At 41.9% G+C, this 24,259-nt stretch overlaps 1 protein-coding gene across 1 annotated transcript in view; it reads right to left on the reverse strand.

Annotated features, from left to right (window-relative positions):
- Positions 1 to 24,259, reverse strand: part of sorcs2 (sortilin-related VPS10 domain containing receptor 2) — a gene marked incomplete at both ends in the record, with an annotated part of 304,429 nt that overhangs the window by 279,231 nt on the left and 939 nt on the right. The gene's annotated exons all lie outside the window — the stretch shown is intronic.

A 24,259-nucleotide genomic window follows, 5' to 3' on the forward strand; every position in this document is an offset into this window, starting at 1 on the left:
AAAATACTGTAGTTTTGGAACAATACCAGTTTATCGGACGAATATGTCCTCTTGTCTTGCGCTGATCGTCTCTCCAGGACCCGCTGCTGCCTGCACACCTGACTTTTGATTAGTGATCCAGTGATGTACGTTACACTCACAACAACAGTGTTTCTGATTGGCTGATATCTTCCAACGGTACGCGGTTTGGGCGTCGTGTCGGTTGGAAGAACACGCAGCCGGGTGTGACCCCATGGGTGTGACATGGTCCACTTTTACACTGTGCAGGTGCAGAGATGCTTCATTATGTCATAAACAGCAAAGGGAACCAATCGACCCCATTACGTAAACAGTGACATCACTTCAAAATGGCGACTCACTGTAGTAGAAATTAGAAATTAACATAATTAATCTCTTCATATTACTAGGTAAATTAAATTCCATATACATAAAGTCAAAATGTCCAAGGCAACCCCGTCATTCCCATTATTTTTAATTGAATTAAAAAATTTGAGTCTCTGTTTATGTGTTTCATCAGCTATTGGATTTTTATTCAAATTACATTAAGTGAACATTAAGTGAACTTGTCTGCCATTTTAACTTGCCATATATAGCCTACAAGTTAAGTTAAAATGGCACCGATAAAGGCTATATATATATATATAAAAGGCTATATATATAGCCTTTATCGGTGCCATTTTAACTTGCCATAACTTGCCATTTATATATATGGCAAGTTAAAATGGCACAGATAAACACCGATCACTAGCTGATAAATATAAACACATAGGCTATATTTCAATCAAATACTCAAATACTTTACTTCAATATTCAAATAACAATTCTAGCAAACACCTCCACTGACAGTCACATTTGAACTTGTCAGTGCTCTAAGCTACAACAGATAAATTTGAGGCTCCTTTTGTTGGTCCCTTTTTGTTTTCAGTGCTTCATTGGTTCTGCATCACGCTGTTTAGCAAGTAGCTTTTCAGTGTCACTGGCTTCTGTAAATGTAAAATAGCACAATGAGTTGTGAAGTTCCACTTGACCTGGAGTGTAATCTGTAGCTACTGTAATGGAGCTGTGCATTGTCACGAGTGTGGCAGCAATCAATTAAATACTGTGGTAACTTCTATCTGCCTCAACGTTTGTCTCCTAGAAGCTTCACTGCAAAGATGCTATTCTGGAGCCACAGCTGGGTGTGAGTTTGAATGTTCATTGTTCCTGTGTGTGGTAAAGGTGTGAGTCTGAGAGGTGTGCGCGCATGTGCAATCACATGCACTTGTGTTTTGAGAGCCTCATCAGCCCGCCATTGTTTGACATGGGAAGCGAGCCCATAGGCATTAGCTCATCTGGATATACACTCATTACTGCTTCCTGAAATACATGGGAAAATTATATCAGCGCTCTGCAGTGGAGCATGGATAACAGAGGAAATGATGGTGTCCTTTGTGTACAAGACAGACGGGGCTGAATTCAAGAGGCTCTTAGCATGAGGGCTGATGACAGGCATGATACTGGAGTGTTGTGGTGTTACACACAAGTGGTCTGTAAATGCAACCGTGGAGAGAGGGTAACAGCATACTGTACAAATTTAACCAGACAGGGACACTCACACACACAACAACACACACGCGCACACACGTACACACACGCCCAGCAGGTTGTAATTATGTTGACATGTGCGCACAGCATGCTCTGAAGTCGCACAAAAACAGGCGGCAAGGGGCGACCTGCTGCAAGTGTGTGACTGCGACTCTCTGGGGTTTCCTTCTCTGAGGAGCATGTCATCACGTGGGTGTGTCCAGCATTTGAGAGTGTGCTGAGTGTGTGTGTATGTGTCTGTGTGTGTAAGCTTGCCTGTGCAGCTGCTGCGATCCAGCTCAGACACCATATACCCTCCAACCACCACTACCACCACCGCTGCCACATTGGAGGATTAACACACTGATAGTCCAGGCAAAATAGCGTTTTACGACAGACTAATTGTAATAGATTTTTTTTCACCATACATCATTTCTATGAGGTGTCCAGAACAACATACTAAAAGTCCTAAGAAATCCTAGTTGGGGAAATATGTTTAATTCTCATCAATCCAAGACTGATTTACTAGTCTATGGTGCCAATAAGGCCAGAAAACAATACACCCCAATGGGGCTATTTTTTTCCTTTACTGCTATCACATTGAAATTTTACACAATGAAAGTATCCATGAAATTTAACATTTTTTGTAATACAAGTTTCTTTGAAAATGAATTTGAATATTGACTATTAGTTCTATTTTGGGTCCAAAATGAGCTAGATTGCCTGGACTATGAGGTGATTTGTGCTTTGACGTGGAGCTCTATCTCACCCAGAGAAATGTGTAGCAAATTGAAAAAGCAGGTGGAGAATGTCTTTGACAATGGGCCCAAGCACAGCGAAATATGGGGATGTGTGGCCGGGTGGTGGTGGGAAAAAATATTTAATATACGTACTTCCAGTCCACAGTCAAGCAAAGCAGCCATGACTTATTTGTTCCAGTCTCCTTCTGTGGTGTGAGGGGAATTCATCTGCATATCAATGCTATTGTAAATCTATCTTTCTGCAGATGGCGGCAACAAGGAGGAAATCTGCTTACATTTTCACCTCCCTCTCTCTATCCAGTCGTTTAATACAGATGTTTTCCCAACCCTCGCAATCATACTATAACCATCCAAAGTAGGTCTTGCACTCGCTTTCCACATCATTAACATCATGGATGCCATGCTCATATCTATCTCAATATAAGCCCATCTGCCTGACAGATAAGGAATCATCAAGGCAGTAATGGAGGTGGCACCGTTGGGACAAACGTGTGGTGCAGGTGCCAATGGGCTAATTAAAGCAAATCACAATTTCACACATTAAGTGTCACCCACATAATAAGGTCATTCCTGCCAAAAAAAAAAAAAAAAGATTCCCCACAGTGTTCTGCTTATTTTACTTCCTCTAAAAAAAAAAAGTCATTTCCAGGTTTTTCACACACACATAGGAAACACTGCAGACTTCACAGGTCACAAGGAGGAGGTGCTCAGAGGGAGTTCATATAAGGGTCTGTCTCCACTCCCTGTCAAGATGGATCTCAGCCCAAGGTAGGGCTTCATATGATGAAGTATGAAATCAGATAGAGACTGGCAAGAAATGTGGAGATTCCCACTACAAAGAAACACAGATTAAGAAAGAAACTGAGGAGCCTTGAAGATGGAGATATTTCCTGAGAGATAATCCCCTCTCCGGGTGGGAGATTTTGAAGAAGGGGAACCTTTTCATCAGCCTTCATTTTGCTCTTTTATCTTTTCCCTATACCCAGCAGCAGTCCTGATGATTTTCTTTTTTATCCCAACTGTCTCCTAAGGTTAGAAACACACGTACTACTTCAGCCTAAATTTTGTCATTCTAAAAGCTATAAAGAAAATGGAGGAAAGAACAGGTATAGCAGCATCAGCTCAGACTGTGGATGACACAGAATCTCTGAGAAGGTAGCAGGTTTGATTTTGAATCACTTCGCAGTAAGACAGCTTCTTAAATGAGATGTCTGAAGAAGCAAAGTAGAAAGCATAGCATTCAATAGATAGATTTATCCGCCTATTAAGTTGTTTGTCTGTAAATCTTGACTCAACATCCCCACTGCCAGCCTCAAGCTACAGTTTATTAATTTGAATGGGGGACATGGTCTTAAAAACATTTCACACAGTCGCATTTTCTACAAAGTGCGCTACTTCTTCAATATGGTGAGTGTCCACTGCTCGGCTTAATTAATTTGTAGCTCACACTAAGTCGACAGACCCTCTCGCATAATTATCTGCCATGTTTACACACGAGGAGACTTTGTGGATGCTTTCCGCGGCGACCGACGAATCTCCAACCCTTTTTAAAAATTCATTCAGGACCAGTGCTCCTCGCCGATGAGCCCCAGCCTGGCTCTTTGTACTTGAAGCAGTGCTAATGAGAATGAGGTCATGGGGATTTTGGCAGCCATTGTGATAGATGTGGAGAGAGACACAAGCCAGAACCATAACACTCCTTTTCTACAACACACATACTCCCCACCCAATGTGTCAAAACATACTGGCTGTAAAGGCCAGTGGCAGTGGCTGACTGGGAAATAAGGCCAACTTCTTGGCAACTGGCTTCCATGTTGGAGGCCAGTTCCAGTAAAGAAATTTATGAGGAACAAAGAGAAGAGGGAAAAACTCCACTTTATCTTTTCCTTTTGACACTCAAAGCACCGGCTGAGCAACGCAAGTGATGTAGAGATGAAGTATGCAAACACATTCAATCAAATGTAGCCTCAGACAGGGAGTATACTTTTAATTTATACCAATCGGCCATTGTGCTGCTTTTCCTCTAAATGGCGGGTGACTGACTGTCTTTCACTGTCTGGAGAGTTAGAGAAGGACTGGTTGGAGAAAGGGGCTGTGAGAAAACCTCAGTTTAACAGGAGAGGAAGCCGGGGGACTGGGTTTAACAAGGCTGTAACACTGCAGAAAAGAATGTCCTCTTTCCATGGGCCAGCGGAATGGGACTAACAGGGACTGGCACTGTGACACTGCAACACACACACACACACACACACACATTCAGGCACAGGCATTGAATGCAGGGATACATGTCTGTCTGTTTCATCATCAAAGATAGGAATTTTCATCAGTTGTGTACTATAGAACTTCCTGTTCTGATGTTACTCAACCATAGTTACTTGACAGGCCTCTGGATGCAGAAACAGGGTCAGCTCCAACAGTGGCCAAATATCCTGCAGATGACATCATTCAAAGATTGGCTGTAAAAGCTTTTCTATTTCTATTCTCTTTCAAACCTACAGTACAGTATTCTCTGGAAGCCTCAGACTAAATATAACATCAGTCTTCTGTTAGAAACAGGCCCAACCACTGTAATGACACAATCAGCTCCACATGATGCTTCACTCATTGTGTTACTTGGCAGACCAGTAGACGAATGACAGGTGCTTTCTTTCATGGACACATGGCAACCAAAATAACAACAACAACTGATAAATATAAAGCTACATTCAAGCATGGTCAGTGTTGAATAAGTGAATGAACTGTTCAAAGACATTGAGAAGTATTTGAAAATTATTTCAGATGTTTCTCTTTTATAACTATATGTTCATGTAAAGGAGATATAGTCACTGAAATACTGTGGAACAGATATCTAGATTCTATAAATGCTTTGGATCAGTTCACAACAGCCAATGGGCGGACATGTCAACTGAAGGTGTTTGAAAGGACTTTGAGTTGAGATTGTTTTGTCAAACTACTATTTAACAGGTTAAGAATGAACTTTTACACCTATAACCTTGGTTCCGATGTGAACTGACCAAGTGTGTTGTTCTAATCCTTTGTTTCTGACACAAAAAATGTATGTCCCTCTACAATTTTATTCTATTTCTTGTGAGTAATATCTTAAGCATTTCATTTGTCAGGCAAAAGTAAATGAAAAATAATTAATTTTAATAATTTCAGGTTTGCCGACAGCTGCACCTAAAGCCATTAAGACGGATCACATCCTCACCTTCTTCCTATTGGCTGGATTTGACATTTCCTGAATGCTTCCTCATGTGTTACCCTAGTGTAACTCTCTTTTACAGCACGGCTGCGAGACCTCAACATATAGACACGTCCTCGGCAGTGACCTACAATCATCGCACAGAACAACTATGGCCTCTTAGCCAAAGCAGCTTTACAGATCCCAGAGAAAGAAACACCACACTCTGGAAATCCTGCTAGTGTTTTGCGCAGTGCTTGGTGCTAAGCTGTGTTTCAGTGGCAAATGAAAAGAAGAGGATGATAATGAAAAAAGGGATTAACCACAGAAAGAGAGAACCAGTTGGGCCTGTTGTTGAATACGCACAATAAATTAAAAGAAAGGGCAAACAAGCTTTCCTCTGTTGGCCTCTATGGCCCTGCTGGAGAGTTGCTCACCTCAGTGCACCAGCTCTGAACCTCTATGGGGTTTTGTGTGTGTGTGTGTTCGTGTATTGGGAACAGGGATCCTCCAATTGACATTATTTGCATAAAAACAGCCTGTCCGAATTCACAGAGAGGGGAAGAGGAGAGAAGAGAAGAAGGAGAGAAAGAAAGAGGCCAATAAGGCGACAGCATACGTATGTATGTATGTGTGAGTCTCTGGCAAGTGGTGAGGTTGGGGATGGGAGGGGAGGGGCTTTGTTTGTCCTCCTCTGGTGCTGAGGGGGTTTTGATTTAAGCACAGTCGAAAATCTCATTACCTGAGCGATGCACTGCCTCTGTTTACACGCGTTATTCCAAAGAGGCTTCAACGCACCTTCATTCCTCCACCCTCTCTCTCTCTCTCTGTCTCTGTCAGAGTTGGAAAATACAGAGGGAAAAAAAAACAGTCCCAATTGCTATAACAAATAGGCCGGCTCAGCCGCAGAGGAGGCTGAGGGATCAAATGGCTTTTTCCCTGAGCAGGGAGGGCGCAGGCGGGACGGTTCAGTAGAATTACTTTGCTCAAGTTTGTCCCCCAGCAGGGACAGCAGGAGAGAAGATGCATGTGAATGAGCAATGAAGTGTGACAGGAGGGTGGGTATAGAGTGTGGATGTGTGTATATTCTCAGGCACTTTGAATCACATCTTGTACTATTAGCCACCATACGCTCACAGTTTTCAACACACCTCAATACACCTATCAGCATCAACTTTAGGAAGGAAACAAGCATCAGTAAAATGAATGTAGTAAAACCAGTTGTTGTGTAGGGGTGTAAGGTGATGTTAATTCTAGGGGCCCAGCGCCTGGTGGGGCCCACAAAAAACCCCAGTAGTCTAATCTTTCTATGACTGATTTATTCTGCATAAGACCCTGACCAATACTCATAGTAATGCTGCATTAGCATCAAAACAAAGTAGGCTAAATAAAAAATGATAATACGTATGTAGTCTAAGAAAAAAAAAGTGAAAAGTCAGAGGGTAGGGGCCCACTTTAGTATTCTTTCAGGGGGCCCAGAATTCCTAGCAACGGCCCTGAAAAAACACTGCAGATCTTTCATGTCAGAGAAAAGGTGTGCCAGGGAAACCCCGCTGACCTCTCTCATGTTTTATCCAAAAAGCTGCCGAGAATTGGAAGTTTCAAAAGTTAATAAATCTACCAACAAATGCACTGGGTGGTCAACACTTGTCAACACAGCCTGCAAACAGCGGTGTAACCTCGTCATTCTCTCAGTCAGTGACATTTTCTTTGCTTCAAGTGCCATGTCAATTATTCTACTGGTCACAAAACAGTGGAACCTGTTATTTCACCTTGTCTGTATATCTGTTGACAGATGTGGCCATAACCACACAAGGCTCATTCATGAAACTTTTGAAAGACATGGATGGAAGATAGGTTTGGTCCCACCCATGAATAATAAGTAGTTACTGCAGTTCATAATCCAGGCCATGTAAATGACTGACTGCAGTTTTTGTCTTCTAACTTTATTAAGAGTATACTGCAACTCTACCCCGACTCTACCTCTGCTATTTGAAGCTGTATTATTTGGTGTCTTTGTCTGCCTTAGAATAAGCAGAGGTACTGTCATATCAGTGATAGATGGAAAAATCCATTCTCAGCATCAGTTATTGCATCTCTTCTCCTTTTCCCTTCCCTGCTTTTTACATTTCTGGCATTTTCACTCATGTAGGAGTTATTCAACGGCTATCAGCAAAAGCATATTTTTGAGTTATCTGTTACATTACTGCATTCATTCTCTCTTCTTACCCACCCTTAAAGGTGTACAGAAATGGCCGTTTGTCCTGTTTGTCGCGCCGAGTTGTCACGAGCTGTAACACGAGTTTACCCGAGTAAGGAAAACGAATTTGATTGGTCGTTATCGAGCGGGCGGGATATTCAAAGCTTGGGGCGAGCCCGAACTCCGTGTGTGTGTGCGTGTCTCAGACGTTGAATGACGGATTACGGATCCAATATCAGTGGCTGGTGAATCGTGTACAGGCTGACGTATAATCCGTGCGCCTGCATTATCCAATGCGAAAAAAAAAATACACACTTTCATCCCGGATTTACTCAAAAATAGAATTTTGCACAAAGTTTGGCCTACAACGTCTGAAAGATGAGTTATCACATTAATTTTATCACCCAAAGTGGGCTCAAATTCAATTTTCTTTTCTGTACACCTTTAAGTTTTATTCCTCCCTAAAGAAAGTTTTAGTTATTTGATGTTATCCTCTTCCTGACCAGTGGAAGCTGGGAGCGTTTTCTATTTTCAGAGACGCATTCAAATGAAATGTTGCTGCATGAATCCATACCTGAACAGCTCGCATTCAAATGAATCTGCATATTAAAAAAAACCATATAATCAGCCATCTCTGAATTCAAGTCTATTTTAGGACACCCAGTGGCTGGCTGTCAACTCCCCTTTGGAGGCTGCTCCATCTCTCCTCTTTGCTCCACAGACGACCAAAATCACCTAACACCGCTGTTGTGACAAGCAGCACTCCAAACAATAATTCAATTTGTCACGGCTCTGCATCTTTATTCTCGCTCAAAGGCGCACGTCTCCTTTCAATCAAGCAAGAGCAAACCTGATAGAGGGCAAGTGACGGAGAGAAGGGAGAGAGGAATGGGGGGGGGGGGAGGCAAACAGTCTGGGAGCCCAGCAGTGCACGCTACATTGTTGAAGCTTCAGATCACAGCGCACAGCCTCATCTTTTTTCATGTAAAACAACTGCTGTTTCTGACAGAACAATTGTTTAAAACCACCCATGAAACATGCAGAGTTTAGATGAAAGACGCCTCTGAGTGCAGAGTTTTATTTTCCTTCCATTCTTTTTCCCTTCCCTCCTTTTCTTTCCTCCCACACACACTCAGCACCACCAGCACCAACCTCCTCCTCCGCCCCTCCCCTGATACACCGGTGCTGTAATTGCTATCAACATGACTCACAAACGTTCAGCCTTTTTTTTTTTCCCAGAGAGAAGAATTATTACTGGCAAGCTTCACGTCCGTCAACACATGCTAATTCCTGTTTTACTGCTTTGAGTCACCCTGTGTGTGTAGGTGTGTGTGTGTGTGGGGGGGGGGGGGGGGGGTGAGCACGGTGAACGAGCGTGTCATTCCCGCTAGAGAGCTTGGGTGGCAGAGTTGCCTTTGAACTGCTTCAGACAGGCCTGAGCTAAAGTCTGTGCTTGAGCTCCAAAACACACTTCAGACCAGCTGGGAACACAGGACAACTGCAGTCTGTTAAAACCACGCTCTCCCTAAATAACTAAAAGTAGGTTCTTTAGCATGAAAGCACAGCTGAGCCCCTTCTGAGGAATATCAGAAAAGTTTTAATCACTGTGGCTCATTCATGAGAGTCAAAAAGAAACCTTTACAAAATATTCAAAACCCACTGTTTTAAAAAGATCAACCTGCTTTTTGTCATCTTTAAAAAATCGGAGGCGTCTCTGATGACTGTGGCTCCATATGAAATAATTACCTTCACCAAAGACTGACTGATGTATGCTGCTCCTTTACAACTCTTCAGATAAAACATGGCCGTTAAAAAGCCAAATTAAACGTTATTTAACTCATTTGATCATTTCACAGAAAGCCTGGCTGAGAGCTGAGCTGACTGTGGTTCGCAGAAGTAAGAGAAAAAGAGATTTTTATATTATGATGAATGTTACTGTTATACTATCTATTAGCTGTGGGAGAAAAAATCGATTCACATAAGTATCGCAATATTTTTTGACGATTCTTTTTTTTTTTGATATTGTGCAATGTGCATTTGTTCGCCTTTTTTTTAGAGAGTCCAGGTTTTGAAAAGGGTTTAAGTTCACTCTATAATGGAGTATGTTAATTTATAGGCTCCTTGTGTGCAGATACATGTTAAAATGTAGCAGTTTATCTCTATATCTCATTTTGTCAGAAAGGTTTCAGAAGCCTGTTTCTTCTATACTAAGAGAGTAAACATATTGCTGCTGAATAAATCTTCAAATCTGACTTACATGTCATGTGTATTTTTTGGGCGAATATGGTTCCTGGAATAGTCTGTAGACAATCATAATCATTCAACTGTTTCACTGGTGTTAAAAATGCAGACTAAAAATCGAGAAAATCGGCAATATCGTAGAATCGCAATTTAAATCTAAACGGCATCCAAAAAATCATAGAAGAACCGAATCGGGAGAGAAGCATATCGTCCCAGCCCTACAGAGAACACATCATGTCCTCCTGATGGAACCATTAATTACATGTACAGGACACCATGCACTGTACAGTACAGTGTTTGCAGACTCACAGAGGACCAGTGCAGACAGCAGTTGAGAGATTTCAGACACTACTTGAATATTAAACCGCTACATAATTGTGAGCTGGATATTCGTTATTATTATTGCTGTCACATAGACAGGAGCCAGTGTTTATTGTTTTATTCCAAGAGTTGTTTTAATTACTTTTTGTTTCACTTATTTTGTCTTTCCTTTTTTACTGCGGTATGATTTTAATAGTTTGATGATTTGTTGTTTTTGTGTGTGGACCCCCTCTGCATCGCATGTGCTGCAAAAATACATCACGCTACAGTGATCACACATCACAGGATTCTCTCCTGTGATTCAGCTACGGCGGCTGTGGTTGTAGCACAGACTATCACCCACCACACACACAACATACATAGAGTGAGCTGTTCATAAAAGCAGCCACTCTATCTTTAACCTGCTGCAGATCTGTGATCATTTATGTGTTTACTGTGCATGTGTACAATGCTGCAATATCATAACTGACCTCAGAGTGGTGGAAGTTGAGCCAAAGGCTACAGTCAAAAATATTCTCCTTTGCTGAAAGAATCCAATAGCACTTGTACTTTATTAGTAACACAATGAATAGTCCTTTCATCACCACAAAGTATAGAGTAGTGCAATGTTGAAATAAGATGACATGAGAGAAAAATACAAATAAAGTTGAGTCATACAATAATAATTAACCTTCCTAAAGGCGGCTTGACAAGCCAACTTTGCTACCAGTCTCAGATGCCAGGGCACAGTCACATCAGACATCACAGAAATGATAGGTTCAAAATAAAATCCAAGGGGAACAAAGTGTAAGGAATCAAAACCATGCACCAAACAAGTCATCCAGACTAAACACTGTAAAATGAGTTCTGTGTGACTCCCTTTAAATGACTGGCCAGCATCATTTCAGTGCCTTTCCAAAACCACTGTTCCAAATATTATTCATATTCTGTGGTCACCTTTTGATCCTTCAGTGTTTTCAAAGTCAAAGTTCAGTCAGTTCAAGTCACAAAAACACTTATAAAAAAAAAAATCATGATCAGTGGTCATGGCCAGCACTGAAAACAGGAAATACACTGAGGTTACTGTAAGATACTCAATCCCCTTCAGTGTTTTACTACTTCTGCCTTTGCTCCACAAGTAATGTTAAAACGTCATTTGAACTGATGCTGTCTTTGTACTGGCAAGGACAGTTCCCTTTGTTCTAACATCATCTTCACTTCCCAGCACCTGCAAAGCAGCAGCGAATGTGTGTGGAGCCACTTGCAGTTCATTTCATTCATCAAAAGTCTCAGTATTAAGTAGATGATTTTTATTCATCTTGAATTATTCACCATAAGGTTAATGTTAATTATTTTTTATGTTAATTATTATAATTACTTTTTCAGTCAAATCTATATTGGCCTCAGCCAATCAGAATCAAGGACACCAAGGATTATTCATTATGCTGTGCTTTGTTCTCTTTCATTCTCTCTCTCTCTCTGTCTCTCTTCTCTTCCCACCTTAACCCAACCAGTCAATAAATAATATATAAGAGTACGGTCTGGACCTGCTCTATATAAAAAGTGCTGTATAAATAAAATTGACCTGACTCGATTATATCTGTACCCAATTTCTGTTGACGCCTGACATGTGTGAATGGTTCCATGCTGCTGGATTTGGCTGAAGACAGAAGCTGAAAATACCCAGGCCCCCGGCGGGAGATGGGGTTCAGATGGGTGGGTGTGATAGAAAGTGGGGGACAGCTTTGTGCCAAGGGATGAAGATCAAATCTAGGTGAAACAGTGCAGGAGCCCTGCTGGGCCACATTTCACAACCGTCTGACAGAGTTCTGCTCTGTTCCAATAGTAGCTGCAGGTAAATAAGCACATACATACATCTCATCTTATTTTTATTTTATTTATTTATTTATTTTTTGTGTTTTATGTTGTATTTGAACATGGATTGTATTGTATGAGACATAAATTGCATTGATACATTGTAAAGATGTTGTATGGACCCCCGGAAGAATAGCTTTGGCATTGCCATAGCTAATGGGGATCCGAATAAATCAATCAACCAATCCCATGCATCATCCTCTCACACAACCTGAGAAATATATATTTTTTTTTAATTAAAAGCCAAATACTGCAAGCTTATACTGTATCTAGATCATTAATGTTAAGTAATAACTTCTTAACTGAAGTCCTGGGTTGTCATGAAAAAGCAATATACATAGCCTATAATGTTGCTATTCTTAGAGACCAGTAAGTCTGAAGGTGCTACAAGAAATGTCATTGCGTCATAAAAAAAATAAAATATTCATCTTATATTGCAATATACTTGCAACTTTTATGCATGATGATTACGAGAAGGTTCAAAGGACAAATGTATTGTCCAGGAAATCTTGTATGTGCTTTGGTTATTTCATGGCAATCCTGTCATTGAGATATTTTTGTGTCCAAGTGAGCATTTCGGCCTGATGATGGCACCAGCACAATGCGGGCAGCAGCTCCCAAAAAGGAATTTTCCTCCAGGGACCATGAATGTCAGGCTCTAATTTCTTTTCTGAGATACCATCTCATGGATGTTCATCAAACAGAACTTTTGGCCTGAATGTGGCACATCATAAAACACCAGCAGCTCACCAACAGTAAGAAAATCATCTCCTGGGGGACCATGAAGCCACATAATCAATTTCATTCAAATCTGGCCAGGGGTTGTCAGGATGTTTTGCTCTTGCTCAGAGAAATGTCAGACAGACCAATGGGTTCACACAAGCATCAATAACAGAGCAGATAATTAAAGGATAAATGGAAAACGCACAGTGGTCAGCACAAAAACCAGGTTCCTTCCCTTTGTTAGTAGAGTTCTAGATGTACAGGATCACTTGACAGCTGACAGCTGAAATTTATGCCAGAGCTGTATATGAAATATGCAGGAACCTGGGTGAAGTGTGAGGCAAGGGGGGGGCTACTCTGAATTCAGATCAGGAACCAAACCACTGGAAGACCCCAACAGGATTCCAGGGTGGGTTGCCAGGGCAACGTGAGCAGGAACTTTCAACCATGACAGCCAAACTGCAAGACGGGAGGACGGAGGAGAGCACGAAACAACAGGGAACATGGGAGACAAAGAATTCCTCTGTTTACGGGGACAAAACTGGAAAAACAATGAACGCACGCTGGGTATATTTTAGAAGTGTAAGAAAGGCAGGAAAGTTTGGAGAATGTCTGGGATGTTCGAGCAGATGAGGGGCTGCTGTCTTGTCTGTCACAGCCCTCCAGCTAGTTGTTTTGGCTGTCGCTTGGTAACCAATCCCCCCCCCCCCCCCCCTCCATCCAGCTCTGTCACACACAGAGGCATACAGACCAACACAGGAGTGCTCATGTTAAAGCCCCAGTATGTAACTTATTTGGCTTTTTATTAGCAAAATCAAATATTGCTTTCATATACGTATTTCACTGAAGTCGAAACACACCCGCATACAAATGAAAGCTTTCTCGTAGCCTACCTTAGAATGAGTTGTTACAAGTTGTTACAAATGGGCGACGCACCAAACCGAGGCTGCCATGTTGCATCGCCATTTTTTTAAATTCAGTGGCAGCGTGACCGTAGGAACACTTGTTTACATACAGTAGACGCTTGTTTATCCTGTTACATGCAACGCCTATTGTCTGTCTGACGTCTGCCCGATTTCACGTGAATGCAACATCAAGAATACGTTCCGATATGCAACCGCACCGCTAGATGGGGGGAATTCCTACATATTATACCTTTAAGCATGGCTTTCAATCCATTCCACCTTACCAAGCCATAAGAAGTAAACACAAAAAGAAGTACACACATGGTCCTTTTACACATACAGTGACACACAAACAAACACCCACTGCCAGCAGTCTCAAACAACCTGTAAGACAAACATATCCCATGGCTTTCATTTAGCCGCTGGGCAGCTGGCAGTCACCTGGCATCACTAAACACTTAATTAGACAGTAACACTGATAGCATGCTGCTTGGTATACTTTCCCAAGGTCTCATTAGTGAGGAGTCCGTGGCATTGTGGAGACAAAGGTTACCTACCACTGTGCGACAGAGAGCGATGTCATGCCAACATGAAGGCTGTGCTCAGAGAAGAGCCTTGGACGGAGATCTTATCGACAGATGAACGTTGCTTTCATGTTTCAGACAATTAACTCGCCACTGTTGGTTCTGTCAACTCACGCCAACAGATGAGACAAAGATATAAGCATGTCTCGCTTCACAGTCAGGTCTCACAACGTTCTGCCAGCTTAGATTTCACTGAGTGAGTGATTTGAAGCCGAGTCGGACTTTCTGGCCTCATCGTCTTATGTCGGATTGTTTCATGTTACAATGTAACACCTAGACGAACAGGAAGTGACTCCAGGTGACACCGTCACGAAACAATAAACCTTTCTACTCACACTAAAATGTTGGATGTTGCATGTTACAGATCACAGTGAGATCAAAACGAAGACCTGGTATTAAGGATCATGTGAGTCATGTATATGCAGGGCCGTTGTATAGGGGAGAAAGGTGATGTTAATTCTAGGGGCCCAGTGCCCAGTAGGGCCCACAAAAAACCCCATAGTCTAATCTTTGTATGACTGATTTATTCTGCATAAGACCCTGACTAATACTCACAGTAATGCTGCATTAGCATCAAAACAAAGTAGGCTAAATAAAAAATGATAATACATACGTAGTCTAAGAAAATAAAACTGGAAAAGTTAGGGGGTAGGGGCCCACATGGTCCATATACACAGGACCACGAAAACAAACTCCAACAGCACCACAATAGTTGACATCCCTCCTTCTACCGACAATAAAGAAAAGGCTTTTGTAAAATATCTAAAATAATATAGACGAAAAAACATGTTTGAGTGCAATTACAGCAGTTTACAACAAGAATAAGTCTGTGAATTTTTATTATGATTTAGAAAGTGTATCATTAACAACATACAGTACATCATTGCAGCAGACTGACAGGAGTACTGAAATATGTATTCTTTTAAAGGGCCAACACAACATATATTTCAAACCCTTATGGTGGCATAATGGAGTATTGTATCATTCATTAAAAAAAACAAAAAAACAACACCAACCAGCTGACATGAAGAAAGACTGTGTCCTGTCAGCCGTGTTGGTTGGCAGGCCTGCTGTGGTGGTTCTGTGCCTTGTAATTTGGCTACAGTGGATGATTCACGTTTAAAATAAGAGAGAGAGAGAAGAAGCAAAGGTGATGATTTACAGTCTGTCTCTTTAAGCTGGATGAGCACAGACAGACCAGATAAATGACGAGACAGGCTCTCTTCACATGTGCTAATAATTTCCTACCATGCAACAACCAGGGCCGGAACTGTCTGTTCACCATGTGAAGCGTGAACAAATGCCTTTCACATCAAGGACACTGGAGAACCAGTGCGTGTGCATTTGTGTGTGTATGACCAAGGAGAGATACGGCCGTGGATTGTTGCGATTTGTGTGCACACCTTCATGAAGCATTATTCACCATTCAAATGCAGTTAAGCACCTTATTATAAAACATGGCTCCCTCTAAATACTCAATTTAAATTCAACCAATGCCATGTTTAGATTAGATGTATACCGGAGGCGGATAATCCTTTGACCTGAGTGGATGAAATTAAGCTTACAATCTGAAGGTGGTGTTGGCAAGGTAACCGAGGTGTTGGTGTGAAGGAGGGGGAGGGTGAGGGTAAAAGGTGGTAACGCTTAATGTTCTTTACATAAAGGAAGTGAAATGAACTGTAAATACATTTGATCCAATGGCGTGAGGCAGAGAACGTTTAGAGGGAGGACTTCAGAGATGATGTCAGCTGACAGCCATGATGGCCTGACAGTGAAAAGCAATTTATGTCGCTGGCGTGAGTGAGCTGCTGCTTTAATTGCACGACACTTTGGCTAAACGCACAACAAAGTTTAGTGACTATAATAAATGAGCATGTTGTCAGGATGTACCAGTCAGAGTGAAAGTGTGATACAGTTTCTAATTTTCTGAATGGTTGATGCTCGTCAACACTGAGAAATAGGGCAAATGCTTTTCCTTATAGGATGGTCTCATTGCACCGTCTTTTAACATCATGGAAATATCATGACAACTGTGTGAACTGTTCACTTCAATGCTTTCATCCTGACTGAAATATCACAAGTGCTGGCTCTATTGCAATTACATTCAATGAACACAACACAAAATGAATGAATGAACTTATGGCAATGTTGTTTGATGCTAATTAGTAATAGTAAGCAGTATACAATACCTGATATGTTATATCAATTTGCTGACATTAGCATTTAGCTTAAAATAGCATTTTACAGAGCAACTAATACAGCTATCAATCCACACATCTCTCTGTCCAGGTGTGTAGTATCAGTGACTTTGTCATGTTATTATGAATATGAATTATAACTAGGATTTTGAAATATCACCTTTTCACCAAAAATGTCAAACTCTTTTTTCTTTTCCAAAAAAAACATTTTATTTTCAGAAACCCAATTTTTATGGAATGACTCAATTCTATATTTTATAGATATAGATTTAAAGGGTAAACCATAGTTGTGGGATTAGTACTTCTGTTATAAAGCTTTAATTGCAGTGATACAAAAACAGGCGGAAATTGCTAAAAATGGCCGCTGCATGAAGAGGTTAAGTAGGCCTATTACAAATTTGATCCTTGTTCCTGATGGGTGGTGCTGTTGTCCTGCTATAGGTCAAACCTAATAATGACACAGTGGGTGGAGTGATCATTATGTAGTTGGGTGCTGTGATATATTGTAAATCCTTGTAGATGTTTGAGTCCTACTGATTTGCTCTTCTAGTCTCACTTCGATCCGCCCAGGAGGCCAGTTAGTGGCAGGAATTACCCACAAGTCCCCCATGGGGGTGAAGGGTGGGACGAGAGTTTGGACTGTCAGTACCCCTTTTGTTGCTCATTTATCACTTATGCTACTGTGGGATAGGCCACTAGGGACCAGTAACACACAAACACATGAGCGCACACACAAACACGCAAATTTAACAAAGGTGTGAGTGAAATGCCAATGTATAATATGTCCCTCTGTTAGACAATCGATACGCGCGAAACCCTATTAAATGTTGGGCTGCTTCCTCGCTGATACACGCTCACACATACAGACAGTGACACCCTTCATCACCATAGAGAGGAGATAGAAATAGAAGGAAGATGAGTACAGCTCAGAGTTCCCTGGGGCTAGTCAACAACTCAGAGAGAGAGGGAGGGAGAGAGAGATAACAATGAGAGTCTTCAATAGAGGAAGCTCTCTTCATTCGGAGGCCTGGTATCATGTTATAAATCCTCATATCCCTTCCCAAGACACATACAATCTATATGCATCGCTGCATGTTGATATCTGTCAGTGAATATGAATTTTGCATTATTTATTCCTTATAAAAAATGCAAAGATATGCTCTCAAACATGTAATCTTCTAGTCGCTTGTACACACTCTTATGTTTAAAGCCCCCAGTCTATGATCTTTTGAATTATTGTAATGATGTTATTGTTTGAAACAGTTGTATGTGCTTGTGTTGCTTTCACACAATCTATCTCACTATGTTTTTAATGTCATAACTATGTATGTGTTGCAAATGTCAGGCGTTTGCAAATCTTACACATAACTGATGAAGAAATAAAGGTCAGGGTGAGCACTACGTTGCCTATGAAAATAATTGTATAATGTTTGCCATGAGTCTGCTGGAGACTTGTCCCATTTTTAAGTTTCCAACAAATCCTCTTTTCCTTGGGTGGATCCTTTGTGGCCCAACGTCTCCCAAGAGTCATTGCACGCTGGTAATGAAAATAATACAGCAGCAAACAACCCTGACAGAGAGCCTGAGACTACTGGAGTTCAGAGTTCGCATACAGTACACATTTTTGTGAAAACAGTAAAGGTTGCTAGGTGACAGGTGCAACAATTTGCAATGTAATGGTGAGGGTGGGCACAGCTGGTGATGGCAAGTGAAAATCCTCTTCAGGATGTAGCTCCTGAACTGGGCCCCAGCTAATGAACCCTGAGGGTCGGATCTACTAAGATCCCAGATAAGGGATTGCATGATTAAATTGCATGCTCCTGGTAAAATTTTGCGTGTTTGGTTAGCGCACACAACTAAGAGTAACCCACTAAATGACAACACATGCAAACCGCAGTATTACAATGAGGGTTTTGCGTGTTGTTATCGTTTCCGCCATGGAGAGTGTGGACAGAGAGCTGCATGGACACAAAGACTGAAGGAAATTTGATCCAATGGATTAATAGAGAGCTCAGGTGGGACACTCAGGCCACACTCAGAACTAAACGCTCTGACCAGAGGGTGAAGACAGAGGTGAGGTCTCTTAGTCCCGGTCCCAGTGGAGAGGAGAGGAGCGGCGTGTGTAACAACGCATAACTGCTACAGAATGACCCCGACGTGAGGCAATGTAGAGATATAAGAGCTTTTGCCCTGAACGGTATTAAACCAATAACTTCAGAAATGTTCACAAAGCTGTGCCAGTTAAGACTTGACTTTCAAATGTACTAAATAAAGATGCAAAAACTGCCACTGCAATCTATTTCAGGTTTGGTAAATCACATACTAAATAAATCTATTTCCATCTACTCCTCCCAATTTTGCACGTTTTGGCAGAAACACCCATATTTGCATATTCATCGAGGCAAAAGCGCTAAATGTATCACACATGCTATTTCGCCCGTTTGAGAGACGCAATCCTCCTCGGTGCACCCGGTTAGTAGATCAGCTTCAAGTGTGTTTGCGCAAGTTTGCACACGTTTTTATACAAGCAAACCTTTAGTAGATCAGGCCCTAAGTGTAGGCCTAGTTTCCAACACTTTTGGCACTTCCCCTCACAAGTGGCTATTCACCTGCAGGAATGGATGCTGAGCAACTGTTTGTTTTGTTTTGTTTTTTCCCCCTCAGGCTTTCTATCACAAATTCACATTAATTCAATGGTCCTCTCTTGAAAGCCTTTACATTTACTGTGGTAAACTTGAGATGCCACTTTGAAAACAGCAATTGGAACATTTTTCTGCATCTTAAAATAATCAGTGAAATTCAATGAGTGAAGACACAGAAAGAGAGGTGGGGGGGAGTTTGGCAATTTTCCCTTCTATATTTATGAAAATACAAACTCATCTCATGGACTGCTGCAGAGACAGGTGAGTACACAAAAGCTGTTTTCAGTAACAGCACTTTTATTGTGAATTACCAATTTATCCTCCTGTCAAAACACTGAACAGCAAGGTGGAAGTCAACCGGAACAAACACGCACTCATTTATGCAGTGATGTGTTGATGAGTCTGAATCATCATAAGGAAAACCGCTACATTCAGGTGGCCTGACCTCTGCTACATCCCTGATAACCCATCAAGACAGATGTGACAGATGAAATCCTCCAAATGATCGGTCAGTGACTTTCATCATCATTGGCAGCTTCCAAGACTCAAAAATGAAATGATGAAACAAGAAAGGCGGCAGCAACTCATTTTCCCCACCCATCAATCCGAGTACTTCTCATAAATGTCAACCTTAGGGAAATTGAATGGCGCCATTTGTCTGTGTTTATTAGGCTGAGATGAACTCAGTGTCTTTGACCTTTCAGAGCACATACACACCCCAAATTAACTGAGAATAAGTCAGACTTGGAGATCCTGTGGCCGGCAGAGTCTGAGCAGTTTAAGAAAAAAAAAAAAAAAAAAAATCCCAGTGGAGACGGGAAAGTTCATCACAAGAAAAAGTCCAGAGAGCAGTGGGAGAATGTCAGTTTTTTTAATTACTTCAATATCCAGTCTTAAATGCCAAAGTACTAGACTCCCTCAAGATTTAATTGAATTGTGGTTTGCCTCATCTTCAGAAGTGACTTTGAGCAGTTTGAGCAGAAAGCTTTAGAATCAGAGTCTGAGGACCCGTAAGTCCAACTGCTATCAAAATTCATTCATTATTATGAAACAAATCCTTAGTGATTCATCTGTGCTCATTTGATCAAAGTTGTAATTACAAAAAAAAAAGAAAGTTCAGCAGCTAATAATTCCATAGTAAGTATTGATGCAATCTGACTTTAAAACAATGGTAACACTGGTTTGATTTTCTGCAAAGAATCAAGCTACAAATTAAATGTGCTTGGAAGCGAATCAGGTTGTATTACATCTATACTCTTTGTATAAGTGTTTCTTATTTTTCGTTATTGTTTAATTATTTCCTATGTTATTGTTTTTAAACTGTAACAAATTTGGCTTTTGAATATGTGGGTGAGGTTTTTTTTATATAAGCCCTTTTGGGTTTCATACCTCCCCTTTGCACATCCCAGTCATGATGATTGTCCATGCTGTTTTAAATGATAATGTTCGTGCTAAATAAATAAATGAAAAAAAAGAAGAAAAAGTGCAAGACACCAAGGGCTTTATCTCCCTGGACTAATGTCAACAGTGCTGAGCAGAAAATACACATCATGTGACATAACTTGCATTGCTTCCTCAACCCGGTGTATGAACAGGGGGAAACTACATCCACATGCTTTGAGTGTTATGAAAACAGATGCTGAGGCATGTGGATGGAGCAAATCAGTTTAACATTGAATATAAAGTAAACACACACAGCGCAGACAGTGCAAACACTGTTTTAGGGGCAAGACAGCTGCTACAATCTGCTCTGCATCATGAACAGCATTCAGCGTCTTGTCTCAGCGTCTCAGCAGAGCAGCGCATTTGACAAAGCACTTTCCAAATCCAGAAAGGTCCACGAGTCACTTGTGGAAGATTTACCCACTAGAAGGAATTTCACTTACGAATCGATGAACCGTGTGCAAAGGAATCAACAGCCACTATAAGACATGGACTCAACATACAGAGAATCAACATCACCATGCCAACAACAGCCTTAGACATTGCTGCTGGAGCCCTCCAGGTAACCCCCCCCCCACCCTCTGTCTCTCACTCAGGCTGCCACCACAGACAGTGTGAGAGAGCAGCCCATTACTTTCACATGCGTCGTCAATGCCGATGGGCTACACAGTGCTAATGTATGCTAATGTAGATTCACTTGTGCCAACGCCTTCAGCTGAAATGAAGGCAAGTAGAGTTGAGTGCGACTGCCTCTGTTTAATCCTCGTGTCCATCTAGCCAGCGTTGGTTATTGCTTTTTATGTGAGTGGATATAAATGTGAATACGTCCTTCACAGTTTCATTGCTTTTAAACTGTTTTGTGCAGGCATTTCAAATTGAAATGTGATCAGAGCTCCAGACTAAACTTGTCCAGTGTTGGCCAGTTTTCAATTTTCACGCCTCCACACTGACAACACAGTCAGGCCATGCGGTGCGTCTGCCCAGCGCTCTCTCCTGGACACACTGTCTCACATCTCTCTCTCTCCTTCACATTTGCCACAGACTTTCACTACACCAAGGATGACCTGAGTAGATGTTGGTGATTGGGGGTCAAAGGTCAAGGTCAGCATGTTGACCTTTTAGGCATATCAACACTTCACACAGCAAATATAACAAAAGTTCACCCAAGTGGTTCCTATTGTGCAGTAAGCACTGTTGTCCTTCTGGGTCAAATTGACCCAATCTGTTCCCTTCCTCCATTATTCCTTTCTCCCTTCTTTCTTTCCACAATCCATTTTCCCTTCCTCCTTTCCTCCCTTATTTCCCTTCCTCCTTCCTTCTTCTTCCTTCCTTGAACAAATCTGTTCCCTCCCTCCATCTTTCTTTCCTTCATTTTCCCTTCCTTCTTTCCACAATCCTTTTTCCCTTCCTTCCTTCCTTCCTTCCTTCCTTCCTTCCTTCCTTCCTTCCTTCCTTCCTTCCTTCCTTCCTTCCTTCCTTCCTTCCTTCCTTTTTGACCCAATTGACCCAATCTGTTCCCTCCCTCCATCGATCTTTCATTCATTTTTCCCTTCCTTCTTTCCTCCCATCTTTCCCTTTGTCCTTCCTTCCTTCCTTCCTTCCTTCCTTCCTTCCTTCCTTCCTTCCTTCCTTCCTTCCTTCCTTCCTTCCTTCCTTCCTTCCTTCCTTCCTTCCTTCCCTTCATCCTTCCTTCCTTCTTTCCCTTCATCCTTCCTTCCTTCCTTGACCCAGGAGGACAACAGGAGGGTTAAGCACTGATATAACCAAACAAACTGTAGGCTACATGGCTGAAGCTTTGAGTGCCTTGGGTGGCTGCACAGCGCTGACAGAGCTCAGGTGTGGACACTAACCACTGTCATCCTTCAGGAGAAGACGCCTGCACAGCTAACAGCATCATCTGGGGCTCCAGAGCAGCAGCAGCAGCAGCAGCAGCAGCAGCAGCAGCAGCAGCAGCAGCAGCAGCTCTCTGTGTGGCTTCACAGGCTGTGGATCTGAAGAGGGACTGCACTCAGGAATGTCTGGAGAGCTACAAAGCAGAATCTTTTCCGTCACCATGGACGATTGTTCCCTGTGAGTGGTGGTGGTCCAAACACGCTGCTGGGACACACAGCCTCAGCCTGTCCTCCTCACAAGCACTTGCCACATGAGAGAGGTTGTTGTCCCTCTCAGGGCAGGTGGTGGTGCAGAATATGTGAGCTGCCTTGTCGTGTCTGAAAATGTGACCAGACCTATAATCCAGAGCCGCTCTGCCGTTGCTATTGAAGAATGAATTGGTCCAACGTCTTGTTTTTGAGTATTTCTAAAATAGATCCATTTCAAAATAGCCCAATTTTATGTTTCCTCTTCAATAATGCACAGGCCTTCTGGGTGAGGCAACACAACTCTTTCACAATTCAGGTTTTTGCTGGAGTCGCTGCGAGTAAAATTTCTAGGAAAAAAGTAAATCTGTGATTAATGTTACTAACTGCAATTCAGTTTTTTCAGCGATTCAGAATTTCACCGTGTTCACACAAACCACCACACAGCTGATTCTGATGTAATGGGACCAGACTCGTTGTAAAATTGGCCCCGGTGTTCGTCTGGGAGGAAATTCAACCAGATTACAAAACACTAAAATATGGGGACTGACCAACAGAGATGGAAAAAATATCAAAAAAATGTAAATTATATGTGACCATTTTTAGCAATTGCATGTTATTAAAACAAAGTCCTCCTTCTCCGAGTGGAACATGTCTGCTGTTTGTTTCACGCTGAGTTTATTTTGTCTTTCAAGTTATTACATCTGTCAAGGAGGTAATTTTCACCCATGTGTCTTTGTTTGAGCATCACACAGAAAGTACAGAGAACTTGCATGAAACTTTGTAATTCGGTGCAAAATGAATTTCTAATGACTTTATTTGACATTTGTTCAGCACTTTCATCAATTTCTCAGCACCAAGTCTCTGGTGCTGCTATCTATGAGTTTGCCAAGTCTGGTGGTGTGGATTCAGATATAGCAGAAGAACATACAAGACTCTCTGGCCCTGCACACACTCCACAGAGGGCCTTTCTATTTTCTTATTTTTATTCCTGTCTTTTTCTCAGAGGCGCCTGCAGCTATACGTCCAGTAAAGCAGCAATGTGTTGCACTGACAAAAAAGCCTCTGATTGTGAGTGCCAGTCCCCACCAGACACCACCGCTCATATCCCCCAGGCCCCTGTCAATATCCATCACAAAGACTGCTCTTGTTTACATAGTGTAGCTGCTCTCACTTGTAATATTCATACAGTGACCTTGTCGTACTGTCCCCAAAATATCCTTACAGGAGCTTTGACTTCAGTTGATGATGCACCACGATATAGAGCCATACTTCACATCACTGAATCCTAGGGGGAATTATTTCTCCTCATATAGCTGCTCTCCAGACACAGCCTTACTACATTCTGTTCCATCCCATCCCAATTTAGTTTCGGGCCACAAATAAGCAAGCTCCTGCAAAATTCATGGACAGAGAGCTCCATCAACATTTCAGTAATGACTTCATGTTACTAAATCAAGCAGCGAGGCTGTCTGCTCGGTGCGCGCTCCTTGTCTCCTCACGGACTCTGGGCGCCTCCTTAGACTCCTCCTCAGTGTTATCGCACATGAGTGCATGTTTATTGT

This window comes from Trachurus trachurus (genome assembly GCF_905171665.1).
Source record: "Trachurus trachurus genome assembly, chromosome: 18".
Classification (NCBI taxonomy): domain Eukaryota; kingdom Metazoa; phylum Chordata; class Actinopteri; order Carangiformes; family Carangidae; genus Trachurus; species Trachurus trachurus.